Raw genomic sequence first — 20,182 nt, 5'->3', positions numbered from 1 at the left:
ATTTTGGTTAATTTGAGATGATACTAAACACATTTTAATACTGATGAGGTAGCTTGCATAGAATTAACAATTTTTCCCAACATTTCAGATTAGTTGGATTGTCGAATGGTATCGAAACTGAGTGGGGTGGTATTAGGGGAGAAATAGAAGGCGTAGGAATCCCTGAACTGGTGAAGGTCGGATTTCGGTAAAGCCTAATTGTGTATGCCCTCATTAGGCCTAGGAATCGTCAACTGGTGAATGAAAGGATACATGGTAAAGCCTAGAGGTTGGAGCCTCATTGGGCCTAGGAATCCTCAATTAGTGAATGGCGAGATATATGGTAAATCCTAGAGGTGGAGACAGAAAAATTCCTCACAGTTTAGGTGGAGAGATCTAGAGGAAACCATGCTTGTTTAGGGCCTAGTGATTTGGTGAGATTGCGGTAAAGCCTGGTTGTATTGATGAAGATTTCAGGCTTAGGAATCCCTTGGTGGATATACGGTAAAGCCTAAGGAAGCCTTGATTGGTTCTATTATGAGTCCCACATTCATGTTTGGAATATGGCATGGGGGTGATTGGTTCAAAGAAATATTTGGTTCAGCCCAATCTATGGTCGGGTGGTTCATGGAAGTGCCTAACTTGGTTGGCTTATGCATACATTAATAAGGACTCCTTTTCCTTTAGTATTTCATGTGTAAACGTAATTGTTAATATGTTTTTTTTTATGGTTGTGCTACTCTTGTTATTTTGTTGGTTATATGCTAGTTATAAGCATGGTTCATGACAAACTTTGGCTATGGCTCTCATCATGATTTTATTAGTACAAGAAATGTGAATGAATATATGACCTAATAGATGATGATGCACCTATTATGCTAAGGCATCAATTCTTCTTGATGATTCTCAGATTAGTATGAGACCACTATGCTCAGATATGTTGTTATGACCTGTAGATTACATGTTTGACAAAATTTCTGTCATGGCTAGTAGGGGTCAGATCAAGTACTTATACCAATGTTTTCATTAGTATCTTTAATTCATCGTTATTTATCAATTCTGGATGTTTCATGAAGTTCTAGGCAGTGGCCTAAGTCCTGGCCTTGAAAAAGTGGCACAAAATATGTGTTCACTAGCACAAAACTACCTGAAAAAGGCCACAGTTGCATGCATGCCTTGTTGTGGGAGTGAGTGGAGGGTCTTAGTCACATGCATGGATTATAATGGGGGTGACTAGGGGTCTAGATCAACAAAACATCAAGTTGTCTTAGGGGTTGAGCACCTGGAAGGGTTGGTTGTCTCCTGAAGGTTTTGTATCTCCTAAGGAAGGTGAGATTGGTCTTGTCTTGTCGGTTCCACTTCATTAACTACACATGGGGAGCTTAATCACATAATAGTAACTCTTTGTCACATTTTTAGCCTAGTGGACCACAAGGAAAATTTTAGGGGCTAATATTTGCACGTGGGCTACCTTTCCATGTATTTTCCAAAAAAAAATCGTCAATTTCCATTTTTTCTAAAAGATGATTCACCTACGTTTTATAGTATAAAATTATTTTACCTTAAAAATCACCAAAATTTTATATAGAATAATATAAAATCATTAGAAATATAAATATTTTTACAAAAATATTGCCAAACATTTCATAATTTGCATACTAGGGACTAGTAAGATTCACCAAGGTTTCTAAACTTTAAAGCTTGGGTAAATGTGGGAGGAGGGTGATACAGAGTGGTATCAAAGCATGGTTCATACCTTGGACTAGATGGGAAAAACGTGTTGGTCATGCATACATGTTGGTTGCATATGTGTTCTTTATGCTTGTGGTCTATGTACTTGTTGTTTAGGCATGCTTGTAGTTGTGTCGCATTGTTAAAGTTGATGGTGTCGTCGTTGGATGTATTTGTCGTGAGTGCATGTTAATTATATGCATGTCAGTGTCTATACGTCATGATGCATACATTGACATTGTTATAGTTGTCATGCATGAGGTCATGGTATGTGGTTGGTATGATCATGCATGATAACTGGATAATGGTTGAAATGATGTTTATCTAATGATATGGTTATGTTTATACATGTATTGCACTAATCTAGTTGATCTTGCAGGCGATATATCTTCCACTAATCTATTCTAAGTTATGATGATTATGTTCAGATGATATGGTATAATTGCAGGAAGAAGATCAAAGATGACTAGAAATATGGTATACTACTATTCACAAGACTATTCTTATGGATTAGATGAGCAACATGGTGGTGGGAACTCTTTTGACTTGGAAGACATATCAAGAAGTTTGAAGGTAGGAATAATAAGTTGCAAAGCAGGTAATGACAAAATCATTCAGACATAGGAGAAACAAGAAGAAGTTAATGTAGTAATCCTTTAGATTTTGTCAGACTTGCAGAGACAGGGACTACCCAGGTTCAGTGATGGGCAGAAGGATAGGATTAATGGGGCATATGGAAATAGATATCATTGTGGGCACAGGTCAGATAAAGATGAAGTAATCAAAGATGGAAGGTTCTTGGACACACTTTATAAGAGAGGTGATGGACATAGGTTCTATTCTAGTTTTGGTTCTGATAGGTACCATTGTCATCATCATTATCATCCTTACAGGAGGAGAGACATGGGATATTTTCCATATGAGTTCAAGAAATCCAAGCCACCTACCTTTAATGGGGATTTGAAGAAGCCAGAGGATGTCGAGGCATGACTACTAAGGATGAAGAAGTTCTTTGAGCTACATTATTACATGGAGAACATGAAGGCCAAAATAGCTATCTTCAACCTCAAAAGGAAAAAAAAAATCTCGTGGGAAGATGTGAAGCAGGTTAGAGATATTAGGACAAAGGAGTTGAGTTGGCATGAATTCAAGAGACTTTTCAGGAAGACATATTTGTTAGAGAGGTACTAGGACAAAAAATCCAAGGAATTCTATGCACTAAAGATGGGGTCGATGACTGATGAGGAGTTTTCGAATGAATTCCTGGAGTTTTTGAGATATGTACCATATATTAAGGATGAAAAAGCCAAATTTCAAAGATTTGTCAGTGGATTTCCATTAGCATTTGTAGATCAGATTGAGTGTGATGAACCTTGGTCACTTGAATAAGTCATTGGGAAATTGAAGCACTGTTATGAGTAATCAAAGCATAAGACAAAATCTTAGCAAGGTTGGAAAGGGAAAGACAAAGCTAAAGGTAAATGGTAGCCAAAGCGAACAAAACCTGAGGATGCAAGTGAGAAAGAAAATGTTGAACCTTACAAGAAGTTTAATGGACCTCAGACTAGAGAACAATATAATAAAGGTGATGGTAAGGGATGGCTGCAATGTTGGACATGTGGTAAGGAGAATATCAAGATATATTGTCTGTAAAATCAAGGTGGTAGGTCTCAGGTTTACAGTGCACAAGATGCGTAGATAGTTGGTGATGTTGGGCAGAGCATTCCACAAATTTATGAAACACTGGATAATATGCAAGAAGATCACCAGGAATCTATTATAGAGATGGACAGTAAGATTTGTGATCAATTTATTTCTATTTTGATTGACCCTAGATATAATTATAGTTATGTAAGTCCTAACTTGGTGGATAAGTGTGGTTTGAATAAAGAAGTGCATGCAAAATCTTGGTTAGTGTAGTTGGCTATAGGTACAAAAAAGAGAGTTCATCATTGGGTAAGAGCTTGTGCATTCGAGTTGAATGGTATTCCTACCTTAGAAAATTTTAATGTACTGCTATTGGGATCATATAATATGATTTTGGGTATGGAATGGTTGTATCTTCACAGGACTAAGGTGGATTGCTATGACAAGGATATTGAATGTTTGGATGACAATAGGGAACATAGAATTTTGTAGGGTAAGAAGAAAGATACATTAGTGTTGGCCGGATAAATCGTTCTTGCGGAAAAGACCAATCTCCCTAGTATCAACAGATATCTAGCGACAAGCAGAACAAGCAAATCTATATTTCTCTAAATATATTACCATTCATTAATAAGAACCAAGAGGTGTTTTAGACCCTACCTTAAGTCCAACGCTAGTTTGTGGCAATCACACTTCAACCATCCGAACAAGTTTCCTTTTGAGAACCTGAAATCACAAACAAGCACACATCAAATAACACCTGCATAGCTAATATAATAAATCATACTCATCATGGTGATCAAGGAATCCATGAAATAAACCATAAAACACAGCTTATTGAGAAAAATAAACTTGATTGTATTAACTTTGAAAATAGAAGAACTTTACAACCTTTGGTGCCTTGATGTTGTACAAGCTCCTCCCAGGGTCCAAGCAGGAATCTCCTCTACTTTGACAAGCCTCACACTCTTCCCAATGAGATCAAAAAAGGTATGTAATCTCTCCTCTCAAGCTCAATTAGGAAGACTAAATTCCAACAGAATTTCACTTCAAAAATATTCAGCTTTAAACCTCCTCAGTAACCAACCCAATGCCTCATTTTATAGTGTAGAAGGAGGAAGTTACAGGTCCACCTATGAAGTGATAGAGTCCTATTTCAAAGGGATAAGCTCCTCACATCAAGGGGTTAGCTCCTTAAGGTATGGGATGCATGAACCTTAAAAGAGCGAACTTGCCACCTCAAGATTCCCTCTAGAAGCTTCCAGAAATAACCCAAAGTGAGTTTTTAAGAATGTACTTGCACCTTTTTGACTTTTACAGGGGCCCACACCCATTACACAAAAACAGAGTGGTCAGGTATGCAGGTGACATGACTAGTGGGTGCGGAACCGCAGGTAATGGGAAGAGAAAGTGCAAAACTAGAGTTTTATAGATTTCAAGGGCAGTCTCTTATTTTTCAAGGCTTGACATGAAGAAATGAGGTTTAAGACTTGCAAAGGAGGAAATTATGAGTGGTGATAGACTCACACTGATTGCAAAATGTCATGGTGACAATATTTTGTGCAATAGATTGCCCCTAAAGTGCGAAGTCTATAATAGATGAGGATAGTATTTGTCATCTAAGAAGAGTGAAGTACTTTATCATTTCAAAGATCATCCTGTGGACACCCTGGTCAGAACCTGTAAAAACATTCAATACATATATATATATATATATATATATATATATATATATGAACATATCATCGCTGAGGTAGGCATTCCCATACTTAGATCAAAACTGACTAGAAAACTAACTCTCTGATATAGGAATGATTTTGTAATACATCACAAGTATAGACATATGTAGACACAGTATGGATGCAGCCATCTGTTTATGAATAGTCTACTGTATAATGAATAACAAAATTCCTCGCAGCTTGGATGGTGGAAACTAGATCCAGGGTCTTGATTTCTGTTTTCCGAACTAGTATGATTCTACCCATGTGAATGAATGTGTCGAAGTCAAACATGGTAGAAACCACTTGATTACCAGTCAATGATGTGAACTGTTAACAAGTGTGAGAGAAACCACTAGTAATTTCAATGGCTCTCAAAGTACTCAGTACAATCCATGAAATGTGAATATATGAGCTGATGTCAAACATGTCATAGAATCCTTTGATCGAAGTTCAATGATGCAACCTGTCATCGAAGGCGAGAAACCTGCCATTAGGGCATGCAGATTCCAAGGTACTGATGATTTCTAGATCATCTTTCTAGATAATGAGCTAAAGTCTATAGAAAGTGATCCGTCGTAGGCAAGCCCACAACACGAAATCATAGATCAAGTTTGAAGAAATATATTTGGCAAGGACTAACTCAGGGATGGTCAAGATGGATGAAAGATATTTTGCAAATGAATGGTTTATTTGAACTGACCTCTTAAACACATAATGACATTGCAGATGGTTTGGTGACAATTGACCCAAAGCTAATACCCAGAAACCAGCTGAAGACTTTCAATATGGTTTGATTAACTGTTAGGCAAAGGATTTCTCAACCTAGGTGAACAAAAAGTGTCATGTTCAAGAGTGGTTATATGCTTCTCTAAAACATAAATTATAACAAACAAGTTCATTTTTCTCTCTTTTCCCCCACCATTTTTGGCAAGTACCTCTTTATTTTTGACAAGCTTGAGGAGGATAACATTTGCTTGGTTATAAGCTCATCCTTCAGATGAGTCCAACTTAGTTTAAAATTCGAACCCTAAGAAGGAGTGGTTCGTTCCTGTTTAATATTGAACAGGTCCTTTACTGTTAAATTTTAACGAGTCCAGTATAGGAGAAACTCGGCGTTTTTCAATTTTAGGGAGTCAGAAGAAAAACTTAAGAAAACTCCATGGATGTTCTTTTTCGTAAATTTGTGTCTACCAAGCCCGAAAAAGTATAAAATAATACTTGAGAGAACCGCTTGACCATTACGATCAAGGAGTACTTTTCATAATTAGTGTCCCTGATCCGAAAAATTAAAAAAGTGATCAAAGACACGTCGTTTTATAACCAATATCGAACTTGAAATGACAAAAGCCCAACAATCTTTTCATGTTTATATGGTCAGAAAAGAGCTGTAAGTGGACCGTCCTTTTATTCTTTTTAACGAGTTAAAAAGGAAAAAACTCAGCAATCTTTTCATATTTTACGAGTTAGAAAAGAGCTTAAAGAGGACTCCAATGTTTTTTGTTGAAAATGATCAATTGTGCCGTAAAAATCCAATATTCCGCACAAAAAACTCAAACATTACTCATACCTGTTTAAAATAAATAAAAATGCATAAAAAAATTACCTTTTTAAAGTGAAAAATAAACAAATTAAAAATTCGTTTATTCAAAAAATATTATAAAAAGGGCTTTTGTAAATTCATTTTTCCTGTTTGACTTCAAAGTGAGAAAAGGGAGCTTTTGGGTAAGAATCTTCCTGTGAAGATTGCGGAAAATCCATCTGTTGGAACCAAAAACCGTCAGCTCCAGGTAATCCACAACACTTTAATCTTGCATTTCAACCATTTGAATTTTGTTTTTAGGCTTCCATTTTGATTTTTTAGAGAAAAATTAGTTTAAAAGACCACTCGCGGGGGTCCGCAGGCGCAACATGCGAAACCTACGGACCCCGACTTTTTCCTACAAAGGAAAGAGCCAGGGGCGCGCACCTGTTGCTTGGGAAGAGTGCAAACCTACACATTGTCCCTAACTAGCAGGTGCAAACCTCGCGAAATAGGTTTTAAAACTTCAATTTTTTCATTTCCGCCCAAATTTTTTTTGAACTAAAATGTTCTAATCCACCATTTTTGCAATGTAGGATATACACAATGCTCATTTGGTGGGAACGGGAGCATGAAGATGTGGACCTAGCTACATTAATTCACCCACCTTCAATACAGGAATTAAAAGCATGTGGGCTATATAAATTCTGGGCCATACCTAGCATGAGGGCGCAGGTAGACGTTTTGCAGTGGCTGGTGGACAGATGGAATATACAGGACCAGTGTTTCATTATTGGTGGCCACCGACTCGAAATTGAGCTAGAGGACATTTACTTCTTGATTGATTTGCCCAAGAGAGGTGAATGATTATCTCTATTCGGGACTAGGTCAGGTGGCCAGTCTGTCGATAGTCTCCGACTAGAGTTTTGTAATGACCAAACAAAGGACAAAGGGATTGATATCAAAACTATCTCCCGTCCTGAACTCAAAGTGATTACATTTACTGTCACTAGACTCTGCGGAAGCGCAGCACTGCATATAGCTACCGGATCCCAAATGCAAATGGTAGTAGACTGTTATCGAGGCACCATCTTCAACTGGTGCGAAGCTGTGTTGGCGAATGTAAGAAGCCAACTAACTAGAGCAAAGAACATACAACTAAAAGACTTTGGATATGGTTTCTTAGTTGTGAGCTTTGGTCTAGAGAGGGTCCTGATGTTGGTCCCACAACATCTTTCCATTGGAGTTGGACTTCCCCGAGAACCTAAGCTAATGCGTTGGGTTACAGTTATGGCCCGTCATCCTGAGGAGGGTTCAGAGGTTGTTCGATTTCGTCCTGAGTATTTCTGTTGGTTGGAGAACCAACTTTTCGTGATTTAGGATTTTCCTTATGCTGGGATGGATTATCGTGGTGATCCAGACATGACTCTTCCACCAAGAGAGCAGTGGGATGATTCAGGTAAAATCATTCTCAACATTTTCTAACTTTTAATTTTTTATTTTTTTTTAAATTGTCCAAAACTCATAGTAAAAAGTTTCAAATTCAGATGTGGGTCCACGGCGACCAGCCACTCTCCGGCCCTATGAGAGGAGACACCCAGCTGCAGCAGTACCAGCCCCATGGGACGAATCTATAGAGACCCTGACCGAATTGGAAAATCATCTAGAGCGTTTGACAGCAGATATTCCAGAGACTAGCATAGATGATATTCCACTTAGGTTATAGCGCTATGTGATTGGGGTCCTAGGACCTTTCAGGAGGTTCCTTTGTAGGGTGGCCCGAGCAGTGGTTTCTTATCGTGATCATCACCAGTGATAGGATGATCGCCTTTGTAGACTCATACGACATTTTTGCTTTTTGTACTATCATTTTTGCTGATCATAAGGTGTTTTTCAACCTATGATCGAAGACGATGTATATTTGACACACTTCTATGCTATGCTATATCACTATTACTGGCTATCTTGTATAACATGTTATGGAATGTTTTTAAATTTACTGTTTGATTATTGCAAATGTCTATTTAACATTCGAGAAGAAATTGCATCTACTAATGTATTTAAATATCCTGGAATATGCTAATATTAAATGTAGTCAAATTCATGTTCCAAGAGACGAACTCTCAAAAACAATCTTAATAACACTGGATTTCTAATGGCATAAACTCTATTAAACTGCAATACAACGAGTTCAGAATCTAACCTAACAATCAAACTCCGAATCCCGAATGAGATGGATTCAGATAATAACTCAATCACTGCACTATACTCTGCAATGTTGTTCGTTGTTTGACCGAGGCTTACCCCATGCATAGATACCAACTCATTAGAGGGTGAATAGATAACCCAAGCTATGGAAGAAATGTTCCATGTATTACGACAAGCACCATCAGTGAAACTAATGTATGTTTGAAGATACGTCGACATCTGCAATATCAAGAGTAAAATCAAGATAAGCAGGAATAATGATAAAAACACTCTCTAAACTAAGCACACTTTTCTAATCTAAAACACACCAGCTAGAAAGGAACTAATCTAACTAAAATCTCCACACCTAGATTTAAGCATAATATCTCTTCAGATAAAGACCATTTCTGGGCTTACCCAAAGAGACATCGTCAAAATCTACCAATTCATAGGCCCCTTTCGCCAGATTTCACTTAACAACATAAGGACCATGCCACATAGGTACAAATTTTCCAGCCCCTAGCTTATCGTTTGCTTGATCGTATAGGAAGACTAGGTATCATTCCAAAAAATTACGAGGTGTAACATTTCGATCGTATTGAGCTTTAATTCATTTGGCATGAGTTTCGATTGCTAATGCAGCATCACGTCGATTCTCATCTAGCTGAGCTAAGTACAACAAATGTTTCTCCTCTTCGGAAGTGGCTGTTAGTAATTCTATGGCTATTTGCAATGACAGAATTTCGCATTCAATGGGTAACATAGCTTCCAAACCATAAACTAGTTGAAAAGGAGTGAAACCAGTTGATGTTTTTACTGAGGTTCGATATGCCCAAAGTGCTGAAAATAACATGTTATGCCAATTCGACCTATGAATACCAATGATTCATCAAATCATAATGACTAGAACTTTGTTGATGGCTTCAACTAGACCATTAGCCTGTGGGTAATATGGAGTAGAACTATCGTGACGCAGGCCAAGTTGACTTGTTAGTTCAGTCATCATGATGTTTCGAAAATGACTCCCATGATTGGTAATAATCGCTTGAGGAACACCGAATCTAGTAATTATATGATTGAAAATGAAAATTGCAGCAGTTTTGCCGTCTGCTGAAAATGTAGGCATCACCTCGGCCCACTTAGTAAAATAATCTACCGCAAGGATGATATACACATGCCCCCTGGCTGAGTGAGGGTTACATGTAATAAAGTCGATACCCCACTTTGCAAAAGGGATGATGGCAATTATAGGGTGGAAAGGAGCAGGTGGAGCACGCATCTTTCGATCAAAAATTTGACAATTGTGGCATTTTTGGACCGCATAGATACAATGTTTAAATAAAGATGGCCTGAAATAACCATCGCGCAATATCTTTTGGGCTGTGGCATACCCAGACATATGACCACCACTTGATGTCATGAGACATGTAAGACATAGCTCTTTGAAAAGTTGCTCCAGTGTTCTTTAATCCAAAATGCAATTTGCAGTAAGCAAACGTCCCCCATGGACAAATGAAAGCTGTTTTTGGTTGATCAGCAGGGAGTATGTTGATTTGATTGTTACCGGAAAAACCATCCATAAAGGAGAAAATTTCACTGTCGGCACAATCATCAATGATTTGATCGATATAGGGGGTTGGGTAATTGTCTTTAGGACAAGCTCAATTAATATCCCTATAATCGATACATATATTTATCATTCCTTTCTTTTTGTTAACAGGAACAATATTCGATACCCAATCCGTTAATGGAATTGGATAAATGAAACCTGCTCAAAGTAATTTCTCAACTTCTGCTTTAATAGTAGTAGCTTTTCGCGGATGTATCTGACGCAAACGTTGCAGGATAGGTTTAGCATCCGGTAAGTTTTAATTTCATGAACAACAATTGCTGAATTGATTCCTAGAATTTCTTTGTATGACCAGGCAAACACATCACAGAATTCTTGAAATAGGGCTTTATAAGTTTGGAGTTCATTGTCCGTACAGGAAGCACCTATATGAATGTTTTCAACAATTCCTGGTTTAACTGACATGTCAATAGGAACCGTTCGAGAAATATTTCCCAAATTTAACTCAGAATCTGGATGTTGCAATGGATTTTATGGTTCTTTGACATAATCAGTAGTAAAAATAGATGAAAAAATCATTTTCAAAATGATCAAGCTTAGGTAAAAATGAAGATCGATGATGAAGATCTTCCCATGGTAAATCATTAACAGACAAAAGTTCACGAATCTACTCATCAGTATGAAAAAGCTCAGAAAAATTTGTTGAATCTGAGGTTGATATTGAAAGTGATTCTCCATGGACCACATTCATTAGATCAATTCCGGTTGAAGAAGGGTCGGAAAACGATTGTACAACCTGATATGCAATTTCATAGGGACTCAAAGGCATCGCATCACCAAATGAATCCACCTCAGATTTGGAAGGTACAATCCAAGGATCATCCACAACAATAGTGTTTGATGAAATCATATGAATGGTTGCAGTAGAAGGCGATACATTAGGAGGAGGAAAGGAAAAAGTTCCTAGTAAACCAGAATCTTTAACCAATCCTACCCCAACATCCTTGTAAGGGACAGTTGTTTTACCGACATGTTGGATATTTTCAGAAGAGGCTGGGTTGGATGAAAAATAAGTCATCTGGTCTATGGTTATGATATTTCCATTATGAGGAAACTTTATAAGCTGAAAGACCGATGAAACAACAACAGTCATAGCATAAGACCAGCTGCGACCCAAAAGAAGGTTGTAATCTAGAGGGGCATCAACCACTTCCACATCTAGACTAATAGTTTTGCCTTCAACCCCTATAGGTAAATCCTGTATAATGCCAAAAGGATGGAACCCATGGCCAACAAAGGCCTTTAGAATCATCGGGGACTGATTGAGTGTAGGATAACCAAGCGATCTCCAACACTGGATCGACATAATACACGTAGAAGCTCCCTCATCAATTACAGTCCTAAGGCAAGGTCTGTTTTTGACTAACACTGGAATCTGGAAAGCCATTTGATGAGGTAAGTGCGGTGTACTATTCTCTAAATCGAAGATTATAAGTTTCGAGTCCTGAATATCAATAGCTCCTATAGCCGACAAAAGTAATTTACATTGTGCTGGGCATGATTGCAGCACCTCCAAAGCCGACATTGTTGAAGGGGAAATAGCTAAGTCTTCAACAATGTTATAATTCTGAGCAGCTCTCACATGTGGATTGAAAGCTAACTTCCGAAGTATACCTTTAGTAGGTGTTTGATTACTAAGTCTGGGTTAGGTTTCTCGATTTGTAGCGGATCAGAACTGGAAGGAGTTAAAGTTGAGGGGTTTGAATTAGAAGATTCTGCTTCCTTACCACCAACAGGACTTTTACTGCCATAATCTTATGATCGCGTCGCAATCCTGACATGAGACATCATCATTATGGGTTCTTCTGAGGCATTTGAGGAAGAACCAATCATCTTACTATCTTGACTAGGAAAAGGATCCTTCAAGACAACAGGCGTTTGAGAACCTTTGATGATTTTGGCAACCTCAGCGTGATGTGGATAGTCTCTTGTAAAATGCTCTTCATCACAAATGAGACAAGGATAGCGAGGTTTACGTTTCTCATTGGTAGATTCAGTTTTATCTGATTTCTCTTTTGAGTTTTGTTTATTTTTCTTCTTCCCTTTATTTTTACCGCCAGATTTTGATTTGGCCGTAGATGATTCTATGACATGAATATCGGTAGGAATTTCAGCGGAAGAGTCTCCTATCGGGGAATCTAGTAAAGTTATAATAGGAGAAGAATTCTTTGAAGATTTCTTCTTGCTTTTGGTGTTAAATAAACCAATCATACCATCAGCGGCATGAGACCCTGAAGGAGCTGCAGTTATTTGATTTTGTTTCGGAAGGTCAGGGATTTTTTTGTGTAATGTACCCGACTGCGTATAAACGAGGTCAAGATACTGAGCTTGAGAAATTACTTGCTCTTCAGTAACAACTCCTGCCTTAGCTACATCCTCAAGTGATTTTAGGTAATAATGATTTAACAAACCATTCTGCTAAAATTTGATTCGGAATAAAAACTTTCACTAAACGTCGTCGATGTCGCCATTCATGAATATGATCTAAAATATATGTGGACGTTGATTCTTTAATGAAGTTAATAATTCCGTGCCATTGTCATATCTAACAGGCAACTGAAAATGAGTTAAGAACGAAGTGGCTAACTGACTAAAATTATAAAAAGAGGCTCGCGGTAACTCAATGTACCACTTAACCGCAAGACCAATCAGAGTGTGTTGAAAAAGATGTAAGCGAATTGAATTATCTATAATGGAATTAGATGTACACCAGAGGTGATAAGTCATCACATGGTTTGACGGATCCTCTCCTGATTTACCTTCAAACTTTGGAATATCACTCGGAAACTTATGCGGCATTGGCGGCCAAAACGGAAGATAATTAATCGGATCATTCATAAGGCGTGACAAATCAGGTAAGTCCAAAGTTGCAATAAATGGTAATTGATGGTTAGGGTCACCAAAACCCTAGGTCATAAGACCAGCCCTAGGAGGAGGATATCCAGGATAACTTGGAATCGAAATCGCATTTGGAATATTATATCCCGGAAAACCAGGATTAACGGGACCAAATTGGGGTTGTTGAGGTTGCTGATAAGTATATCCAGGGTACGGTTGATATTGGTAAACTGGGCTTTGAACAGCAAGACCGAATTGGTACTGTCCTTGGTACGGTTGATAAGTGAACTGTGGTGACTTGTGACAACCGTACTTGGACCAGGTTGTCCTACAAGCATCTGAACCGAAGTCTGAATTGTAGGTCCAGACTGAGGTAAAGAGGCTTGAGGAGTTGATACAAGAACAGTAGAAACCGGAGCTGCCGATACTCTAGAAGTAGGTGGGGTAGATTGAACAGAAGCTGCAGTAGTTGCAGCAGTCGTTTGAGGCCCAGACTGATGAGCTACACCAGGTGTAGAAGTTTGAATAGTAGTCTGGACGGGTTGTTGGGTTGAACTAGAAACCAAAGGTTGTGCAGATTGAGATGACAACTACACATTAGGTTGCAAGATCTATTGAGATTGAGATGGATCCCACACCATGTTCATTCCGGGGTATGGACCCATAGAAGGTTGAGCATATTGAGGACCACAACTGGGTTGAGCATAGGGCTGATAATTCAAAGGTACATTTCCAACTCCTTGTACGAATGATTGACCAGAAGGTGGTTGGAAACCTTGGGTTGGGTACTGACCTTGAGGTTGATAACCTTAAGGCATGTACTAAAACTGGGGTTGACCTTGAGGAATGTACTGTCCCGAAGGTATGTACTGTCCTTGAGGTTGCCCCCTAGGCGGTAACTGGCTACCTTGAGGTTTCCCCCTAGGCAATAACTGAGTACCTTGAGGTTGCCCCCCAGGCGGTAACTGACTACCTTGAGGTTGCAGACTTGGAATAGTACCAGACATCATAAGAATTTCTTCTATGCTCAATGGTTGAGTTCCGTTATTACCAGTTGATATCCCATGTTCAATGGGTTGAGGAGATGCTCCTGAAAAAGTACCAGTGACAGATCGATACCTAGAAGGAACAGAAGGACCGCCATATAAAAATGTTTCTGGTGATTGAGAAAACATGGATGACTGTCTTGACATATTCAAAAGAGGATAATAACCTCTAGGTGTTGGATGGAAAGGAATTCGAGGTGGTGAAAAACTAAGACCCGGATTTTCTAAAAAGTTGGTCAATGAGACGTACCAAGCGTCCCTCCTAGGTGGACTATAGAGAATTGATTCACGCTCCCTAAGTTTTAAAGTTGGTTGATTTTCAGGGAGACTTATATCTTCTTCTGGACTAACAAGTTCTTCAATAGAAATAAGTTCCGAAGGAAGATTTTGGGTAATGATCCTTCCTACCCTGGGTGAACCAGGACAACTGGAAGTTGGAGAAGCAAATCTTGAGGATGGAGTAGCAGCAGGTTCTGTTTCAAGCTCAGAAATTTCAGGTTCTTCGGCTAATTCACTAGTAGAGGAAACACTACCAGTAACTTCGGAAAATGAAATTGGTTCAGAAATATACTCTGTTCCTTGAACTTGATAATCAGGATGAACAACTAAAGAATATTCTCTATCTTCCGGTGACCCAACTCTACTGTCACTAGGAGTTACAAGAGCTCATAGCCCTTCAAGCTGGCTTGGTGAATACTGAGGAGGTTTCCCCCGAAGTCTACGGGATTGTCTCAGTAATTCAGCCACGATTAAATATTTTAATTACTTCACACGCAAACAAAGAAAATCTCAATAAAACCACCTAAAGTCTCTAAAGAAACAAACAATTGAATCACACGCCTAAAAAATGTAAGAGTTCAAACCACACATAAACAGTAACTTTCCGTACCAAAAACACTAGTTGGTGATGAAATCCAACTTCGCAGAATTCAATACAGAAAGGGTGGTTGGAACAGTTACCCCGACAACCTACTTAATAAACCAGACTGGCACAAGTTTCTTCACAAAACCGTCTCGAGTGAAGAGAACCCCCCAGAGAGTCCAAGTGAGTCTAGTTGATGTCTGCTCTAGGTACAGTGGGATCTTCCCTCCACCGTCACCTTAGGAAAGAATCCTATAGATTATGGCCACTAAGGTTACCAACAGAAACATATATACCTGGGGGAACAGTCTATGATCCGATACACACGCAAGGGCAGAGTAACAAAGCTCAATCCCCTTGAAGGCTCCTTTACATAATTCAAGGTTTACCAACAAGTGACCCCAGGCTCCTCGACAATGGTCAATCCGAGGTTTACCATTTTTAATACGTGTATATCTGCTATCGTTCCCAATGAGGAAGGATTGATTACCTCACTAGTTCAGATGTGATCTTGTGCTTGACTCCTTTAAGAGGAGCTTCCCAGAGCATATATGTAACAATTGGAATTTATTTCCTGCCGCAAGATATAGCTACTTGTTTGTTTTAACTATCTCGGAGAGTTAATTACTCCCTACTCCAAGATAATAACCTAAGCTATGTTGGTGATAAGAGTCCTAGAAATAAAATGATTGCTAGATCAATTTTACTTTAAGCGTTATTTTTATAGGTTGTTTCTTAAGTCAATAGGAATGGAGATGAAACTTTATGGTGTGAAGACTCGACTCCAAAACACTAAAAATGCACCTAAGATGATAAACAATTCTTTTTCTTCAATGAATTTCTAGCTAAAGAAAGAGTTGAGAATGCAATTCTTTGAAAAACAAATCTTTCCTTCAACATATAAATGAAAAGAAAATCTTTTTTGTCTTTTTCAATAAACTCAAAACGAGACTACTAATTATGCTCACGAAAAATTCCTTTTCTTTTTCAACACTCAAAAACTACAGAAAACAATTTCTTTCAAAAGAGATCCTACAATTTCTAGAAAACACTCAAAAACATAAAAAACTAAGCTTGAGATCTAAAAGTTTCGAAAAACCTAATTGAAGTAAAAGCTTTAAAAATTTCTTTTTGAGGACGTTTTACTTAGTTATTCAGCAAACTAAGGACTAATTCGTTCAGAATAACAAATTAATCAAAAAACACCCAGCTATGTTTTCTTTTTTAAAAATGAAATTCAAAACTTTCAAACAAGTTCGTTCAAAGCTTTGCTAAGAGAAAACGAGATCTATTTCTCACCAAGGGCAGATTTCACCAATCAGTCAGACTCATCAAGAAGACTAAAAAGACTAGGTTAATCTGAGGTTTCTTAGGCTTCTAATCTCTGAGTTACTATAAAGACCAAGCGAAAATCAAACCAGGCATGCAAAACTTCTAGAAAATCACCTAAAACCAAAATGCCAATGGAACTCACTTACAAGAAATTTTTGACAAGACACATGCGGATCTGGGCAGAGACTAAAAAGCGTAAATAGATCCTAAGATTAACTAGATGAAAACAATTTAGGTTTTTCAAAAAGTTTGACAGGGTCTGCAGGCTTCCGGTATAACCAGATGCGGTACCGCTCTATGTAGTAAAGTAACAGTGCGGGGATGTCCGCACTGTGTTACAAACAGAACGTGCAGTCCTCTTCAAAATTTTGGAAAAAACAAAATATATTCCAGATCCTAAAAAAACTACCCAAGCCCACACACATCAAGCAAAAACCAGAAACAAGAAAAAGTTTCCCAAGTCAAAGTAAAAGTAAAGGCAAAAAACCAAAATTCAAGTCCCTAGTGGAGTCACCAATTTTTCGGCTAGATAAATCATTCTTGTGGACAAGACCGACCTCCCTAGTATCAATAGATATCTAGTGACAAGCAGAACAAGCAAATCTATCTTTCTCTAAATATATTGCGATTCATTAATAAAAACCAAGAGGTGTTTTAGACCGTACCTTAAGTCCAACACTAGTTTGTGGCAGCCACACTTCGACCGTCCAAACAAGTTTCCTTTTGAGAACCTGCAATCACAAACAATCACACATCAAATAACACCTGCATAGCTAATATAATAAATCATACTCATCATGGTGATCAAGGAATCCATGAAATAAACCATAAAACACATCTTATTGAGAAAAATAAACTTGATTGTATTAACTTTGAAAATAGAAGAACTTTACAACCTTTGGTGCCTTGATGTTGTACAAGCTCCTCCCAGGGTCCAAGCAGGAATCTCCTCTACTTTGACAAGCCTCACACTCTTCCCAATGAGATCAAAAGAGGTATGTAATCTCTCCTCTCAAGCTCAATTAGGAAGACTAAATTCCAACAACATTTCACCTCAAAAATATCCAGCTTTCAACCTCCTCAGTAACCAGCCCAATGCCTCATTTTATAGTGTAGAGGGAGGAAGTTACAGGTCCACCGATGAAGGGATAGAGTCCTCTTTCAAAGGGATAAGCTCCTCACATCAAGGGGTTAGGTCCTTAAGGTATGGGATGCATGAGCCTTACAGGAGCAAACTTTCCACCTCAAGATTCCCTCTAGAAGCTTCCAAAAATAACCCAAAGTGATTTTTTAAGAATGTACTTGCACCTTTTTGACTTTTATAGGGGTCTGCACCCATTACATAGAAACAGAGCGGTTAGGTACGCAGGTGACATGACCAGTGGGTGTGGGACCACATGTAATGCTAAGAGAAAGTGTGGAACCAGAGTTTTAGAGATTTTAAGGGCTTTCTCTTATTTTTCAAGGCTTGACATGAAGAACTGAGGTTTAAGACTTGCAAAGGAGGAAAGTATGAGTGGTGATAGACTCACACTGATTGCAGAATGTCATGGTGACAATATTTTGTGCAACAATTAGTTAGAATGGTGATGTCTATGCAAGCAAAGTGCATTCATAGAAAAGGGTGTGTGGTATTTGTAGTGCATATTTCTAGTGATAAATGTAAGTATGTTGAGGATGCGAAATTTATGAAGAGTTTATTGATCTTGCAGTAGTTTCAGGATGTGTTTCTAGTATATATTTCAGAGTTTCCACCTCACAGAGAAGTTAAATTTTCTATTGAGTTGGTACCAGGGGAAATGCCAACATCAAAGGAACCATACATGATGAACACACTATAGTTAGTAGAGTTGAAGTTTTAGTTGAAGGAAATGATTGACAAGGGATACATTAGGCCAAGTGTATCACCTTAGGGTGCACTAGTGTTGTTTGTGAAGAAGAAGGATGGTACTCTCAAGTTATGCATTGATTATAGGAAGTTGAACATGGTGACCATCAAGAACAGGTATCTATTGCTGAGGATTGATGACTTCTTCAACCGGTTAAAGGGAGTAGCAGTGTTCTCAAAGATTGACTTGAGATCATAATATCATTAGGTACGCATTAAAGAAGAGGACATATACAAGACTACTTTCTGAACCAGGTGTGGGAATTATGAGTTTTTTGTAGTTCCATTTGGTTTGGCTAATGCTCCAACTACCTTTATGTGCTTTATGAATAGTGTGCTACATCCTTATTTGGACAAGTGTGTCATAGTATTCATTGATGATATATTGATATATTCTAAAAATGAAGAAGAGCATGATGAACACTTAGAAACAACGTTGAGATTTCTAAGAGACCATCAGTTGTATGCAAAGCTCAACAAATGTAGTTGCTTTCAGACAAAGGTATGTTACTTGGGACATGTTGTTTTGAAGGAAGGTATAACGATAGATCCAGAGAATATAAGAGCTATCATGGAGTGGGAAGTTCCTAGAAATGTGGATTAGGTAAGATCATTTATGGGATTAGTAGGTTATTATAGGAGCTTCATGAGAAACTTATCTTGGATTGAAAATCCTATTACATCACTACAGAGGCAAGGTTATAAATTTGAATGGATTAAGGAATGTGAAAAATGTTTTGAGAAATTGAAGCAATTATTGATAAATTCTCCAGTCTTAAATATTACAGATCTAGACAAAGTTTGTGGTGTATATAGATTCCTGAAAGAGAGTAGTGTGTTATAAGTCACAAAAGTTGAATGAGCATGAGTAGAATTATCCACCACATGATATCGAGTTAGCAAAAATCATCCATGCACTAAATATGTGGAGGCACTATCTTCTTGGCAGAAGGTTTGGATTAATAAGCAATCACAATGGATTGAGGTATCTGTTTGACAAATTGGATCTGAATGTCAGGAAAACTAGATGTTTGTGTTGAAGGAAATGTAACTAGGTTCAATCTTCATAAATGTACTTTTGATATTTTTATTTAATCAAGAAAAGAAATATTATTTTTATAATATATGACAATGAGTTTCTTGCTCATTGAAATAGGTCTAGCACTAGTTTAAGTGCTACAGGTGAGTCAAATAGTCAAAATGAAATGTTGAAGGCATGCTACACCATGTATGAATATGTAGGGAAAACCTCCACACAAAGTCAAGTCTCCTCCTAAGGAATGGCACCATCAAGAATCTAATTAAATCATACAACTCCACCAAAGAACCATCTGAAGTCCACTCTACAAGTTAGGCTACAAATAGTTGACTAGTCAACCTAAATGGAGGGATAGTCTTGTATTTATATAGGTTGTCCACTCCAAATATAACACATGAATTCAGCTCTGAAACCGTAAGAGAAAGAGGAAAAGAAGAACAAAGGAAGCCTAGGTAAAGGGTCTACTAGGGTAATGAAGTAAGGAGGAAGAACAACGAAGATTGAGGGACTATTTTCTAGAGTATACACAGTCACATGTTCGAGGAAATGAAGGATAGTCTGCAACTATATTAGCATTGAGATCACAATAATATATTCTTCTTTCTTTAGGCTACTCACTGGGCCTACAAGGCCTCCTAAATCAAGCAAAGAAGACCACTCTCTCAAGAGAAGGATTGAGGAAACGAGAAGGTAACAGGGTTGTTCTAAGTCCCGTTATAGTCACACGTGCGAGGGAAAAGGAGGTTGCCTATGCTATCATAAC

Source organism: Pinus tabuliformis, chromosome 3_2 (genome assembly GCF_031772625.1).
Source record: "Pinus tabuliformis cultivar Carrire ecotype Pingquan chromosome 3_2, CPIR1, whole genome shotgun sequence".
In the NCBI taxonomy this organism is placed as follows: domain Eukaryota; kingdom Viridiplantae; phylum Streptophyta; class Pinopsida; order Pinales; family Pinaceae; genus Pinus; species Pinus tabuliformis.
The sequence above is the reverse complement of the archived record's forward strand: the minus strand, read 5'-3'. Positions refer to the sequence as shown.